At 36.2% G+C, this 17,757-nt stretch overlaps 1 long non-coding RNA gene across 2 annotated transcripts in view; it reads left to right on the forward strand.

The window, feature by feature from the left end:
* Nucleotides 1-17,757, forward strand: part of LOC149578144 (uncharacterized) — a 44,104-nt gene that overhangs the window by 15,830 nt on the left and 10,517 nt on the right. The window contains exon 2 of one of the 2 annotated variants that reach the window (XR_016355567.1): nt 2,532-2,941. This is a non-coding gene — a long non-coding RNA (uncharacterized LOC149578144). Of the gene's footprint in view, nt 1-2,531; nt 2,942-17,757 lie in introns of those variants that run through there. The other variant, XR_016355579.1, reaches the window with a different exon arrangement.

The raw sequence follows: 17,757 nt of genomic DNA on the forward strand, positions 1-17,757 counted from the left end.
TAGGAATGTGTGGGTGATCATTGGTGAGGATCTATCGTCTCCAGTAACTTGTTGTCTCATTTACCCTGACCAAATTCTGTCTCTTTTTCTTTCAAATGCTCTTGATGTACTCCAATCTGAAAATGAACTAGTCTCTTTGGTCCATAAGGTAGATAGAAATGGAGTGATTTCTAATAATGCTTTGTCAATGGCTATTCAAGTATAGTCTGTGGTGTGGGTCTGCGCTAGTGGGTGGTTTCCTGTCAAGGGATCAAATTGCTGAGGGATTTCCTTATGATCTTTTGTATGATTCAATTAAGAGTTCAATAGATACATTGGATTTCTGCTATGTTCACAATGCCCTTTGTAGGTATAAGGCTTTGCTTGGTTCCACCTTGGTTAAACAAGTTTGGTCAAAAGTTAGTGCTTGTTTTCTCCTTAAACAAGTTTGGTCAAAAGTTTATGCTCCTTCTGCAACATGTTCATGTGCCTCTTGTTGTGTCAAGGGGTGATTCAGTTGAGACAACTGGTCATGGTCCAGGTAAAGCTTCAGAGGTGGTTGCGAGGGAAACACTTAATTTGTTTCTCTTCCCTGAACTGTCAACAAGGAGATATGGTGACAGAATGGAGGAATGAATTTCATTCCTTTACAACTTTTTTTGCAGATTTGCTGGATTGGGCACTCTGATACGTTTTCTATGGCTGTGGGAGTCAGCAGTTTTTGGTTTGTTTCATCATACATTTTTTTAAACAGCTTTCCTATAATGTATATATATGCTGTAGTGGAATTTATTCTATTTCCCTACCTATTTCTTCTCCGTCCTACTTCTCTCTCATTTTTCTTCTCTGGTATGAGTTTCTAAGGTTTTTCAGTTGTGGTCTATCATGCTGAATTTTCAAATCACAGCTTACTAATATGTAATATTTTCATATTTTCAGTATCAGTATATATATATATGACTTTTGCCTTTGCTCAAAATAAAATAAAATAAAATAATATATCATTAATATGATAATATAGTATATGATTAAATAACATCAGATACAATCTATTAAATAATAATCATTATAAATAATAAATAATGATTTAATAAATTATTAATAAATAATCATCAATAATTAGATAAGTAAATACTGAATATATAATAAATATCATTAGCAACTAAGACAATAGTCGCGACCCTTTGGAAAATGGGTCATTCCCCTCCAAACACATTAATAAGACCTAAAAGGTTGGAATATGGAGGATTTGTATTCATTGAGGGAAGAACAATGGCAGTTGAATTTCACATGTTAACATCATACATGGATTAAAAAACACGGGGAATAGAATTATACAAGTCTAGCACTACCACTACCAACACTAGATGATATTGGCTGAGAAAAATAAATGACTTCGAAGGAGATCGTATTGGCATGGGCACACCTTTGGACTATCAATCGATACATTTTTCTGGAAATGAAATACAGTTTTCTGCTGCTATACTCACAAGAAAATCAAAATCATCTAGCTTGAATACTCAGCAATTTAATTCATTTGCAATGTAGTTGTTTGCTATACTGTCTTACAATGTCTTTTCAATTTTGATCACTGCTCTAGTTTTATGGCTAAAATGGTTCTTTTACAATTAGGGCTACAATAGATATTCAATAGGGAGGGATACAAGGGTTTTTAAGTTTTGAATTTGAAGCTTGCAAAGAGTTAAGGATTGTGTAATTTGCATGTTAAATGCTGCTCATATTGGTTATTTGGAGCATGTATCTTGTTGCATGGAAACACAATATGACATGTTGAAGTTCATGCATCACTTTGTATTCAACTCCTAGGAAGTGCTGGGCCGATCAGGGCAGTGAGAAATTCGATTTTCATCATACTTAATAAAGAAACAATTGTGCATGTAATATTGGACCTGTCTTAGTTCTAGGTTGACTATTAGCCTATAGGCTATGATATGTTGGAACATCACCAGAATAGTCATGTCTCACACTGGATAAATTTTAGGTCATCGGAAAACTGATTGGATGCCCCAGTTTGAATCTGTTTTCTTGCTGAGCCGCTTTACTATTGAGTACGGAGGATCACATCAACATATCTTTCATTGATTTTGACATTCTGCAGGTTTAATTCATTTTACTTGTCCATTTGGTTTGATTTAATCTACTATGCATTTATTTCGATTACTCTTCCGCAGGTTAAATAAGGTTTTAAGCTCCCCACAGATCTCAATCTCAGTCACACCTTAAATTTGCTGGTCAGCTGAATTAATTGAAGTAATTGAGTACAAATAGCTTGCTTAACTTTTTTGAGAGTGAAACGTGTGGAACATTTACTGCAACTTGATAATTATTATTGCCTGTCAGATATATTGTTGTAAACCCTTATTCCCTGACTGTTTTTGTGGGCAAAATATGTCTGTATATTTCTGTCTTCACAGTTAACGAGGATGAATTTTGGTAGGGTTGGAGTCAATGAGTTTGTTACTAAGTTCTTTAATTGTTTTGCAGCTCAATAATTTCAAGTTGTTTTGTGTTTTTTTCATCTGTTTGTGCAGGAGGATTGTGGGTATGCTGCTTTGTAGTGCTTGGGGATCATTTTGCATCTCTTTGGGCTAAGGTGAGGGCCAGGGCTGTAAATGCTTTGGGTTGTATTTTTATTACGATTGATTTGAAAATTTGAGTTAATTGTATATAATGTTAAAGACTCTTGGAGATTCTTGTGTTCCTCCTGCTACTTGCTTCATACTGTCTTGAAAGGCTAGGAGTATTCCTATAAAAAAAATGAATAGTATGGTAAAGATTCTAGTCTATTAGGGAAATATACATCATATTTCTAATACTGAATCGTTGGCAAAACTGATATGAGCATGTGCATTCTACTTGTATGAAAGCCAAGGCAATTGTTTGTGTTTGTTTTCAGGCTATGATTGTTGTATCTTAAATAATTGAGGTTAATTGTAAGAAATGGTGGAGATCATGGTATTGAATAGGCACCATTATTGTCTTATACTATAGTCTATCTTTGGAAAACTTAATGTATTTCTTTTTTCTCTATAGAATGCAAACAATCTTCTTAAAGATTTTTATATCCAGGATGCTTGGTCTGCCATGGAAGTAACCTATGCATTTTTTGTATTTTGTTCATGGCTTGTGTTAATGTTGTAGCTTCAGTCGGATTGAATTTACCTAGAGATAATCCTTCTATGGTTATTGGTTAATCATCAATTAGACAAACCCTCATCTATATGTGTGTGTGTGTGTGTGTGTGTGTGTTATATTAATGTTAATATTGAAACTCTCATATATATATATATATATATATATATTTATGTTAATATTGTCTAATTGATAATTAATTTATAAATTACAATAGAGACATGTCTCTTCTATACATATTATTTATATAACATTCAATCTGCATTTGGAACACACAAATTATGCCAGTGTTGTTACATTTGCAGAAAATGATCCTACAAACTTTAACATGGTATCAGAGCCAGGGTTGCCACAGACCTGTAATGTTTCATGAACAACTGAAGTGCATTGATCAGTGCTGGGCAATAAAAATAAAAAATAAAAAATCTAGTTTAGGCATTGCAAATATTGTTCAGAATCCAAAGTTTGAGTTCTGCATGGTGAACCAGATCAAGGTTTGGTGGTTTGTGATTGTGGGAGGTTAAGAGATGCCATCCGACTGGGAAAAGAAACAAAAGTGATTCAGCACAGAAATATATCCCTGAGCATGACGTGGCATTGACATTTACCATGATGTCAGATAATATTGAGAGATTAAAATATTATCCAATAACAGTTAACTGGATGATCAACAACGAAGTTATTTCTGCCTTTATGTTGTCAAATGTACTCAAGCTCTCATCACAGGATTGAATAAATTATAAAAACTGAAGAGTCATAGTGTTAATAGAAAATGGCATATCAGCAGCTTTTACAAGAACCATGGTTGTTTTTTATAATTGTCGTGATTTCCATTTAAGCTTTGCATTTTGATTAACAAAACGAAACATTACTATAATGTTTTTTTTATACATTTATCGGGACACCCATTAACATGAAGACAATGGTGAAATAGAGATAAGTGTAGATGTACAGCAAATATTTCTGAAAAGACTATGGTGCTTGGGTAAGTTTTTGTTAGGAAACTTTAGTGTTTCTAATATCTATTGTTGGATAAAAGCAAACATTTATCAGGCTGAATGTAATTACTTCATTGAGAAGTCAGTTAAAATATATCATTATCAATTAGTGATTTATCTTTGGGAAATAGTCTGTGTGACAAAGGAATATTTCAAATATTTGGCGGAACTATTGCAGGTCATTGCAAATAATTATTAACTCCTCCGTATGTGTTGCGAGCCATTTTTTCTTCACTGACATTTTCTGGTAAGAATTCAGGTGAAGGATCAGATAGGTATAAGGCTTTGGTAATCTATAGAGCCTTATTATTGAAGCAGATGAATAATTTCACCAGTGACTATAGTTAAGGTCGTTGCACTTAGGAGGGAAAAGGATTCTTTTATTGGAAATTATATGGACAACTATTGCGATTGGAAAATAATTTTGCACTCTCCCACGATTTTCCATTTCCACCCACACAGATAAAATACATTCCATTCACCATCAATTGGAGGGTCAATCTGATCGCAGAAATAATATCTGTAATACCATATATTTTCAGTATTACCATCCGGGAATATACAGAGACTGCGATACATCTACAAGCATGGTGCAGAGAAAGAAAGAACATAGATTCGTGGATCTTCAGCTGCCATGTGCACTGCTAGCAAAAGTCGTGAGCTTCTAAATACTCATCATGGTGCATTGCTGGCGATGTCAAAGTGCACAGTTTGTTTGGCAGGCACCTGAGAATTTGGTGGACCACTGATAATTTGGGAACTGCAAGCTACAATTGCCCAACTGACAAACTGAACACAACCAACAACTAAATGATCTGCTAGCAAGAAATGTGCCAACCAATGAGGATTGCCGGCACCATATGATGTGTCTTGAGTGTTTGATGGGTGCTGAGATGCGGATTGTCAAGGACTGTATTCAACATCGCTATGTCAGATTTGTCTTTCCCACATGAAATTCAAACTGTGGGCTACAGACTGTAGCCACATGGTCTTCTAAATTGTTGGGTTGGATGACCACGCATATTGCTTTGTTGTGGTTCATTTTTTGTTTTTTAATGGCAAAATCATTGGACTATGGACTGAAACTGTGATGAGGTTAATGGGATGACAAATCAATGATGATCTGCTGAAATCATTTCACACATAAAGGCCAGATGGTAATCTCTCTTACTCGCGATATGCACAATAACGGCTATATGTACATTTGGTGGTACTTAGTTGCAATAATACGTGAGATCATCTCTGTCAAATATAGAAGTCTGCATCCCTGGTTGCTAGTTGCCAACGTCATGGAGAGTATCATGGACAGATCTATAAGAAAAAGGATGATGATAGATTGCATAAGAATTTTAGGGAGGAGAAGATTTTTAAATCTTGTGAGGAAGTCACACACGCTAATGAACTGTGTGGAGACAACTTGTAATGGTACTAAGTTGAATCATCTATAGCAGAGGAAGAATATATAAAGCTTGTGATGATGCAATAGTTGGAAATCACTCTGATTATGATAGTGATGGGTTTGTTGATCAGAGCTGAAAGTTCAACCTGACCTCTTCTATTCTATCCTCCCACAGTGCAAATAGGCTAAGGTTCTGAGATCTATTAAACAGAAAGAAGTTTTTCAAATTTGTTGTAATGCAAAATTATTCTAACGATATAAGAGTGGGAATTCTATATTGTGGGGGGGATATAATAAACAATGTTCCATTCCCATTTGAACCATCCCTAGAGGGGTGATGTCTCTCAAACAATCTAAGAATGGGAGCACAGACAAAGTATTCACATTGTCTGACAAATGCTTATATGGAGGCATTTTCTGATTTAATGAATACGAGATAAGTATTTATCCTTGAGTATTACATTTATCTACTCACTGTATTCTCTCTTTTAATTGTATTTCTATACGTACTGTAAGAGCTATTTGCCTTGATCTTTTCCTTTATCTATGAGGATGTTCTTGTAGGAAAAGAAGAACGGTACATTAGGCATGCTACCAAATATGAGTATCCTTCTATAACAAGAGGGAGTTTGGCACATTTGTTAGAAGTACACTTGGAAATCAAGAGGTTGATGCATGTACTTAGAGCTTTAGAAGGAAGCTACATTAGCATGGATGTCTGATGTAATCAAATTTGAGGATAAATTCACAGTTAAGTACATTCACTCATGTTACTATGAATCAAGGTATGCTTTCGTGACAGAGGGAGCATATAGAGGATATGTTTTAGTTGACTTTTAAGGATCTTGATTATATTTATTCAGAGGGAGTAGACCATGTTGAGATGGATTCTCCAATGATCAAGAAACTATAGCAGTTAGAGGACTATGATTCATGAGATGAAGTTCCATATGTGTAGACTAAAATGCCTAAATTGTAGATAGATACCTAGAATGCAATTCATTCAAAGTACACTAATCACCGAAGATCCAACAACCAATATTTTCTCCAAGCCTTCTGCCAAAGTGAAGTTTGTACATTATTAAGCTTGGAGTAATGGATTAGAGCCTTTAGTGAGAGGGAAACTCAACATCAGTTATTACATGAGATGTACTATAATGCATCCTTCTCTGTGAGAGAGAAGTTTGAGTTGAAAGCCTTTGTTCCACTCTTTGGATATATTCATGGTGAATATCATGAGAGTTACTATTTTGCATACATGGACAAATGTCATGAAAGGTGACAATCTTTCATTGATGTTTCTTTGTGAGGGCACTATTGTAAGGTGACAATCTTAACAAGGGTTTGGCATGTTATCAGGATGGACTACATTAAGTTGTTGTCCCAGAATGTGCCGAAGATCATGATAACAAATGTATCATGATAGACTACAATAAGTTGCTGTCCCAGAATGTTCTGGAGATCATGATACTTGTCATGATGGACTGCATTAAGTTGTCCTTGAGATTATGATTGCTATCTGGTAGACTGCATTTAGTTGTCTCAAAGTGTGCCAGAGATCAGATAACACATATCTTGCTAGGATATTACATTAAGTTGCTGAGATTATGATTGTTATATGATAGACTACATTCAGTTGTTGCCCTAGAGTGTGCCGAAGATCAGATAACACATCCTACTAGGATATTACATAAAGTTGTTGAGATTATGATTGCTATCTGATAGATTGATTACATTCAGTTGCCGTTCTGGAGTGTGCTGGATATCAAATAACACATAGCCTTTCTAGGATATTACATATTCTTTTCGTAGGTATAATGATCATGATACTAGTGCACATACCAAGAGAATATAAGTATGATGAATATCATATGATTGATATTTCTTGTTGAATCTATGCTATAACAATCCTCCCTAGCTAAGAGGGAGTGTTAGTATTGTAGCTTCAGTCGGATTGAATTTACCTAGAGATAATCCTTTTATGGTTATTGGTTAATAATCAATTAGACAAGCCCTCATATATCTACTTATGTATATATATGTTATATATTAATGTTAATATTATCTAATTGATGATTAATTTATAAATTACCATATGTCTCTATTGTACATATTTATATAACATTCAATATGCATTTGGAACACACAAAACTTATCGCAGTGTTATTACCTTAGTTGCCAATTTGTGACAAGAATCCGATTCGGGCATTTTTTATTTTCCCAATTATGATTCGTGGAGGATTCGTGCATATATATATATATATACACTAAAAAATAAGAGAAATATACATAATTCTAAAACTAAATCATTTTATAGTATGCATCTATAAAATCTAGTATACTTGATCAATGACATTGATAATTAATCTATTTTCATGATTATAAAGAAAATAAACACATTCATGATTATAGATAGTAAATGAACTTGCATTGTGATTTAGAGAGTCATTTTTAGGGTTTAGGGCCTTTAGAAAAAAAAAAAAATTTAAAAAATGAGGCTGGGCCCACTTTTTTGCAAATTTTTTTGGACCTTGCCGCAGATTCATGCGGATCTGCATGTGGATCCGGGCAAGATCCGTAATCCTGCTTGTGGATCCGTTTAGGCAGGATTAACGGATCCACAGGTAGGATTACGGATCCTGCCCGGATCTTCAAGGATCCATACACGGATCCGGATCCGAATCGGACCCGAATCCGGATCCGAATCGGACCTGAATCCGGAGCAGAGGGTAAATGCACGAATCCGGTAACTAGGGTTATTACATTTGCAGAAAATGATCCTACAAACTTTAACAACTTGTGCAAGTGACTGATTTGAAAGTCAGAATCTAGCATCTGCTCAAACTCAAACCACACACATGTGGACACATGCATTGAGTTTTGTTAAATGCAAATGTATTTTTGCATTGTAACACTATTCTCCTTATTTCTTCATTTCAAAAACGTTTGGATAATAGCTAGTTGGGATCAAGGCAAGAATAGATTTTGCGAGTTCTTATATGACTTTTCAGTAATGATTGATATGTAGTTGTGGAAAAACTCGAAAGGAAAACTGAAAAATTAGAATTGTGATGTCTTGAGTTTGGAGTTTGCACTGGATGCAATATATTGTACTGTCCATCTCCCTTAAGCATTGCACTTGTCTTCTAGAAATGAAAAGTTGAATGCTTGTGTAGTTATAGGAACTGGGATGAATATATACTGACTTGGTGATATAGTACAATACAATTTTTGATTAAGATGAAATAAAGGTCTATTATAATTATAGTAACAAGAATCACAGCAATTCATGCAATTAAGCAATTAAGCAATTCGATTCAAGCCAAACGATTTTTTGTGAATTGGTGAATCGAATCAGCGATAAAGGGTTTGTGAAATAAGTTATTAAATTTCAAGGGTTTTTTAAATTTGCCGATTGGTGGCTGATTCATGGCCGATTCGCGATTCGATTCAGCCTTGCTGATTCCGATCCAATTCCGATTCTCGTTACTTTGATTATTATGCTAATGGCTATAGGACAACACAATGCATTGAGCTTGTAGTATATAATATAAGTTATAAAATACACTGTGAAGCTAGTGCACTCTTGAAATATCCCAAACTGATATTGACCTAATTTCTTTCTCAAAATATCATTTAGAACATAAACATATGAAGTTGCATTATTAAAACCCAATAATATAAACCATAGGAAATATCCCTAATATTTATCTGGTTTCTCCTCAAAATAATATTCAGGATTCAAACATATGAAAATGCGTTACAAACCAACTGTATAAAGTTTAAACCAATAAACTCACATAAAATTCCTTAAAATATGTTATTGCATTATACAACATCAATACAATAATTAGCATTCAAAATCCAATCTTAAACACAGATTTATGGTTGGATTGGAATGCTAAGAGAAGAACATGTAAGCGCATATGAGACACCTGAAGCGAAGCCTTCACGGACAATGGGCTTGCGTCCATTGTCTGCCGGCACGAGGGGCTATGTCCTCACATTGTCTGAAAGCTGAAGCTTTCCCAATAACTCTCTCAAGAGAGAAGCTGAAATCTGAATCGTAAATCAAGCATGCCAAATGAATGAGTCTCTTCTCCTTTTATCCTTAAAGCTGTGACTCTTCGGCTCCCTTCCTGGCCTTTTTGTCTTATCTCTCCTTGCCATTTTTAGCCCACTTTATAATATTAAATTGACCATTTATAATTTGAAACCATGCTCTCAAAGTCTATTTTAATATTATATGAAATGTCTAACTTTTCTAATGTCTCAAAAAGGGGACATTACAAATCTTCCCTCCTCGAGATTGCTTGTCCTCAAGCAATCAGTACTAGGATCCCAAATGAATCTATAGGTAGCCCTCTAGCCCGATTTGAAAATAAATCCGACCGCACTTCTAAGCAAGGTGCCACTCTGCAACCCATCCATCAACCGGATCCTTGGATCCCATACAAATCTATGAAATATCGCCGCACCTGTAGACGCTACAACTCTGATTATCCTCGCATCCAGTCTCAAACTGAGTAGAACTACAACAAAATCCTCAACAAGCCATATATAAATACTGTCAACACTTGGATCCCAAACCCTGTTGTCATGACCAGTTGATATGATGAGGTAGAAATGTATCAAGGAGCTATGTATAACCTAGTAGATGGTGACGACCCAATGTAAATAGATGATGTAAGAAACAAGCTGCTCAAAAGCTGAAAACAACACCAAGGGCACATCAAATATCATATTGTCGTTGTCATTTTGGAGAACCCCCGAGTACATAGGTGCTATGAATAATAATGAAGCTGAAAAACCATTCCTTGTGATTGAAATATAACTCTTATCAACTCTCCACCAAGATCTATTCAATGACTGATGTATGAAATCCATCCAACTCCTGTATAGGTTGAAATCAGGAACCATATTTGGGCTGATTAAAAGGCAGGCGAATGTAGTCAATTCACCACACCAATCCTGTGACCAAGATACACTGCTGGGAATTGTATTTGGATCCAATATTCTTAGGTCAAGATCTTCCTCTTCAAGACAATCAAAAGGAGTTCCCTCGTCCAACTAAAAAAGGGGATTGTCGAAAGTCCAATCAGCATACACTTCGAACAAAGGGTTGTCTATAAGCTGAATGTGATCTGAAGTTTTGGTACTTGGTTGTTTGGGGCAACTATCCAAGTCATATGTTTTCTGAATGCTATCAAGTTCATCAATTACTTCTTGGAAAAACTCTTGCTTCTCTTTACCCTCATGTTCCCGAAAATGATTTGCGATCCTACTCTGATTTTCTGCTTCCTGAAGAGAAAACTAAGTATCATCCAATGCCTCATGAACATCCTCAAGCTCCTTGTTGAGCCTCATAATCTCATTCCTTCCTTTATTTGACTGATCAACATGTATTTCAGCAACCTTAAGAATATAATCCCTGTCGGAAAACAAATATAAATAATTTGATTTCATAATTTCAAGCGTTGTTTTGACTACTTGCAAATCAGCAACAAGCCAATCTCCTTCCACTTCCCTTCGAGCCTTCCTATAGAGATTCTCAACCATCTTGTGTGTGCTGTCATAATGTACCAAAGATGTCACAACCATGTCTTCACTAACCTTTAGCTTGTTTTTTAAGGTATGCATTTTATTGTTGTCATGTTGAAGCGGTTCATCGTCTTGCACTGTCATCTTGGATTGTTCCTCTAAATTCATGTCATGGGTGTAAGAAACATATGGTTTGTCACCCCTCTTAAAATTACAGGTCTCCTTCCCCCATTCTTTTGATTTGTATGCAAAGGCAAAAATGTTGCCATGTTATCATTTGTATATAAAGGTTCATCATACAAAGACCCCAACTTGCTATTACCTTGTGTGCAACCTACCTCATCAAACCACTTGTCAAAATTAACCTCCAAATCATCTAAGTAGAAATTTGCATCTTGTGTAACATCTACATGATCACGAGAAGGCTGCAAATCAATGGTAGTTGACTGTGCTTCTTTTTCAAGACCCTCTATTAGATGATTTTGGTCTGCTGAAAATTCTTCATACACATTTTTGCATTGGTCTTTTGCAAGGAAATTCTGAACCAATTCCAAATACTTTTTTCCATATCAATCTTATTTTGCTGCTCTGGATGAAAATCCATGTAATCACTAAATGATAAGTCATTCTGAACTCCGGTAGGAGGTTTTTCACTCTTTATAAATATTGAGTATCTCTGCTCTTATATCAGGTTCAAAATTTTGGGCTAATTGTTATTGTTGCTTAATAAGTTCATAATATTTTTCATGATTTTATCCTAGCCCTATATTTTTCCCATAGGTAGACTACTTGCTTGTGCAAGTGAATGTTCAAAAGTACTCACTTGTGACACCAAATGTAATCACTGAAATTATACGTTGCTTAGAAGATCTTTATGTTGCAAGATTGTTGGAAGCATGAATGCTGATGATATTCTTATGGGGGAGTATTGTAATATGTTACTATGGTGGTATGTTACATTCATGACTGAGTTTGTCATTGATGTCAACAAAGAAGTTTTCTATGGTATCTGACAGAAGAACAACAGAAAGATCAAGTTGGTACGGATGGCTAGTTGAGTATTCTAACTATTCGAGGTTATGGGAGATACTTTTGAGTATCTAGTATATGTAGTTATCGTCGGAAGAAGAAATGATAAGTCTGGAAGAAGTTATGTAAGTTTTGGTGATGTTTGTTTGAGATAGAGTTTACAGAGGCATGTTCTGGTAAACTTGTTACATCTCTTAGTAGAGTTGTTATTCTTAGAATCGAGGTTGAGGATTTGAAGAAGACATGTTGGTGATGACGTGGCTAAGATTGCTCGTCATAATATTGCGTGTACGAAAAGATATTCAAGTTGCAAGGCGGAAGATTAATGTTATCGCTGTGTAACGTGTTCTTAATGTGGTCCTATAATGATTAATTGAGAAGGTCTAACAGCCGACTCAAGGAATTGTTTTATGGACTCGGTATGAAGGATGGACATTTTCCTTTATCATATGACATGGTTGATGATTAAAAGCATCAGTAAGAGCGGAATGTGAAGTTGAGCAGAGTAGTGCGGAAGTGAAGGAAACTTCATTACCGAGGTTTTGCTGAGTGATCTGAGGTTTGGTATTTGGATCCGAGGTTCGCGACCTGGGCTACAAGGTCTGACAATGATTGGTTTGGTTGACAGAACAAAGGAAAGAAGAACATAATAGTAAATTGCATGTTTGAGTAGTGAGCTCTTCTTGTAGTTGAAATTGCATGTTTGGGCGATGTGCTCTTCTTGCATACATTGTACTACAACTCCTAATAGGGTTGGAATCTCCTAACAGGGATTCAAAGTCTCCTAATAGGGACTCTATGTACCAAATGTTGTAATAGACTCCTAATAGGGTCCATCCTCTAACAAGGAATATTTATATTAGTACATCATCTTGTAGGCATCATTCCCACTGGGGTTTTCCCTTTGATCAAGGGTTTCCCTAGTCAACATATCTGGTGTAATTGTCTATGTGCATCTTATTATGGTTGCTGTTTACTTTGGTTGAATGGTTAAGTTTGTTTAAAGAAGATAAATGTTTTAATTGTTGGATAACTGATTCAACCCCTCCTCTCAGTTATCTTGGTGGACTATTGTTTCTAACACTTTGTTCCCTACACGAGAGCCTCTCCAAGATCTCTGCTAATCTTTACAAAGATCTTGTTGTTTCCCCTAGATGCATTTTGTCAAACATTTGTCGTGAAGGGGTTAATGTGGTTACAATTTCATACATTTGACCTTAAACACTCAGCATTAAACACCATCGTACACTTCTCTCCCGTTTGTAAAGGCGCTGGACTTACATCCAAATCAATGTCACTGCTACTCAATCCAATTCGTGATGACTCCAATTGTCTCCTGCCGTGAATAGCTTGCTAGCCGTTCAAGGTAAGATATTCTTAAGGTCGAAGAGTTCAGAATCAACATAGGAGATGATCTTTGTTACTACCCGATAGAAACTGAAGATTTTGAAAGATTTGCTGCCTATATTTCTCTGTACAAATTACTGCCTATGTCCTTTGTGATGCTTGAAAGATATTCATCAAGGGAATCTTCCTTACTAAATAGGTTCCTCCTTGCACTCCCAACTGTCTGCCTGTTCCTAGAGAGATATGATTATTGATTTGAATGAATAATATCAGACTGGTACAATCTGGAATCAACTTTAGAAATGTATTTCTTTGTACTCAATAACTTTTGCCTAGATTTGTTCCCAACAATGGCCGGTGGATTTTCAAGCCGATGCCAATTGTTGCTAATCAACTGGGGAGTCACTATTACTTGCTTCCTTGATTAGCAAATAAATTGTTTGAATATGTGCACAATTCTAAGGATGACCTCCAAAATTTACCACGATGCAATCTCCGACTTCAAAATAAAATATATGCCTGTTGTTTTCTGTACAATTTTAATAAGCTATTTGCAAGTATATAATTTGGATTCATGAGTTGCTTCAGATTTTTCTGGACGCCAATGTGCAGATTGTTAACATCCCAGTTTGTAGAAGAGAGATGCCTAGTGTGGTGTAGTGATCACAACCTTCAAACAATAGACATTTGTAGTCATCGTGATCTTCACACATGAATCCCAAATCCTATTTTCACTCCACTCAACCTTTCCAAACTCAAACACATGCCCTCAAAACTAGATCACAGGCCCTCTAAATCTAGTTACAAGCCCTCAAGTTAGTCACAGTCCACTTTCCATCACATCTGCCACTTGATCTTTGTAGGCAGCAGCCTCTCAACATGAAGCACAAGTGTCTAATCTTATCAGCTTAATTTGATTTTGACTCAAACAGACCTCATGCTTATCAACGCCAGAGTCCATGACAAATGGCACACGATAAAATCCTGTTCAATAGCTTCCTCTTCTGGAATGTGGAACGCTGATAGACTTTAATTCGCCCAGTTCTCATTTTTATATTAATTTGAACAATAAAGAAATTTTTGCAAGTCACAGTAATGACTCTCTGACTGCTCTAATAGTGTGAGCAATGGTCGTTTTACACACAGCCTACTAGTTTAACCTGAAAACGATAGTGTACAAAACTGGCTTGTTGCTAACCTCCATCCATCAAATGTAATGGTTCTTCCCTTTGGGAAATCAGCGGGAATATTATGCTCACCGATTATCACTTAATGTCTCTGCTACACCAAGAACAACAATTTGTCGGTTCTAGGAATTGGCGTTACTCAACCCGACTCTTATATGAGGATTTAGAATAACAGAGCTCAAAATGGCCTCAGAATGGTCATTTCATCTTCTCACTAACCCTTTCAATATGCAAGATTTGACCAATCGTTACAGGGAATGTCTTGGACGATGATATGAAATACTTCCACAAATATTAGAGGCAATTTCCAACCTTGATCAATCTGTGCACATTACATTTATCTCCATTGCTAACGCCTGTTATTGCTTTTCCATCAACGTTACCTTTTACGGGCAATATTATGACCGATTGAATGGTCTCAAACTTTAATTACAACTACTATTTTGTCTGCACGCCCATCTAGACTATGCGACTGGTAATAGGATCCAATAAATTCGTCAACCAAAACGTTACACTTCCAATGTTTGATGGTCTCGTATTAATGTATGCATCCCATGTATCCGGTTTCACCATAGTATAATGCCGTTGTAGATGTTCCGTTACATGGGTTGCGGTTACATGAGGTCTAATCCGTCATCTTGAAGTGGAATATTACTATCCAATGTTGCAATGCTAGTTTCAACCGAAACCACTAGTCTGGTTACTATCCTGCAGCGGTCCCTGTGATATGATACGAAGGCACCACTGTATGATGAGTAGGCGTATGGAGACTCTTCCATAAGTCCTGGGCTTGGGAATGTCCTCCGCTTGCTAACTTCTCGTGCCTTGTCAAATGAAACCGTGTATCCTTACTACTGGTCATGTGGGTATGTTGGTCAGTCCACCTTTGTTGCTAATTGCTACTTCTAGTGAATGCTTTTGCACTACCCAACTTCACCTACAACTTCAACTACCACACTCAATGCCGACTAGATATTGTTCTGCAGAAACTCCCGTGCTGAATCCACTGCGTGCTTCATACGAATGCTGACTTGTTGCTCCCAACTCCCATTTTAACTCTACTATCTATTCTGAGGCTAGGAGGAACCACAACTATGATTGAACCAGTACTGATGCAAAACTATATTCAATGCAAGGAATTACCTTTGCAATCTCGGGTTGGAAATGTCTTTCCTCCTTGTGTGCCGACTTTGCTTATGTTTGCCTGTTGATAACCTATATGTCACTAGTACCATGGGATGTCCGTCTATTCCTGCTACTGGCTGTTGAAGCTCCAACTTTCATATAGATTCCAATGTGTTACTTCTAACTTCAGTTCTGGGTATGAAAAGGTGAGATACTGGGTTTGCGTCCAACCTCACTATTCTCCTTAAGGGATTTCATCCTTGAGAAAAAACTAGTCACATTTAAGCAACCTTTTAAAATTTGAAAAACAACATATTTCATGGTTTCTCTAGATTTGATAAAATCAATAACCTCACAGGATGGCAGGATGCACAAGTCTGATACCACCGAAATATCCCAAACCGATATTGACCCGATTTCTTTCTCAAAATATCATTCAGAACATAAACATATGAAGTTGCATTATTAAAACCCAATGATATAAGCCATAGGAAATATCCCCAATAGATATTTATCTGGTTTCTCCCTCAAAATAATATTCAGGATTCAAGCACATGAAAATGCATTACAAACCAAAAGTATAAACTAGTAAACTCACATAAAATTCCTTAAAACATGTTATTGCATTATACAACAACAATACAGTAACCAACATTCAAAATCCAATCTTAAACACAGATTTACAGTCAGGTTGGAATGCTAAGAGAACCTGTAAGCGCATACGAGACACTTGAAGTGACCTCTCCATGGACAATGGGTTTGCATCCATTGTCTACCAGCACGAGGGGCTATGTCCTCACACTGGTTGAAAGCTGAAGCTTTCTGAATAACTCTCGCAAGAGAGAAACTGAAATTTGAATCATAAATCAAGCATGCCAAATGAATGAGTCTCTTCTCCTTTTATCCTCACAGCTATGACTATTCGGCTCCCTTCCTGGCTTTTTGTCTTATCTCTCCTTGTCATTTTTAGCTCACTTTATAATATTAAATTGACTTTTTATAATTTGAAACCACTCTCTCAAAGTCAATTTTAATATTATATGAATATGTCCACTCCCTCAAAGTCAATTTAAATATTATATGAATATGTCTTTAACTTTTCTAATGTCCCAAAAAGGGGACATTACAACTCCAGTGGCTCCAAAGATGCCTATTGTAAGGTAGAGTCAAATAGTTCATGTTACATATACTCCCATAACCCATTTCAAATGGAGTACCTTTAAGTGTATCCCATTTTTCAGATGCTTTGCTAAGATCTCCTACTATTCTGGTGTTTCTATACTTGATATTCTATTTCATAGATCATTCCAGTTATGTATGTCTTAATATCATGAGTGGTTTATTTAAATTTCCATATAGTTTCATGTGCTGATGTGGTCTTGAATACTGTGTAATGAACATTTTTTTTACCTGGGCTATGCTTTTGAAATGTTTTGTGAATTTTACAATTGCAGTGCGAAAAGTCAATCAGAAGTTGTTGTTAGTGCAAGTAGAGCTCTTATTATGTGGGTGATTAAGAGATTCCAACTAGGTGCCCCTCAGTCCAGGAAGGAGTCAATGCTGCTCTATATTTCTGGCAGAAAAGAAATGTGGAGTGCATTGGGAAAGATTGGGGCCTTTTCCAAAAAATCAACCCTTGGGATCATTGTCACAAAATCATTGCCATGCATTATTAGAGCCTCCCAAGAAGTATTCATTCTTCTCTGTGATTTCTGGGAAATTTTTTTCTCCAGCAATCACTTTTGACAAGCATGGCAAAGTGTGTTGGAGTTTTAAATTTATTTTATTGCCTTGAGCCTTTTCCTGCACTATCAAGGACAAAACTACCTGTCAGGTGCTGTCAGTAGTGAGCATCCAATATTAAATGCTATAGATAGTGTGTGCAGACAAGCAACTTGCAGCAGTTCTTCATTGGGATTGAATCTGCCAAATAGCTCGTGATGTGCAGCAGAAGTTTGTAGTGAATTAGTCGTGGTAGGTAAGTATGAAATTTGAAAGT

This window comes from Cupressus sempervirens, chromosome 1 (assembly GCF_028749045.1).
Source record: "Cupressus sempervirens isolate cs-2001-9-10 chromosome 1, ASM2874904v1, whole genome shotgun sequence".
NCBI classification, from domain to species: domain Eukaryota; kingdom Viridiplantae; phylum Streptophyta; class Pinopsida; order Cupressales; family Cupressaceae; genus Cupressus; species Cupressus sempervirens.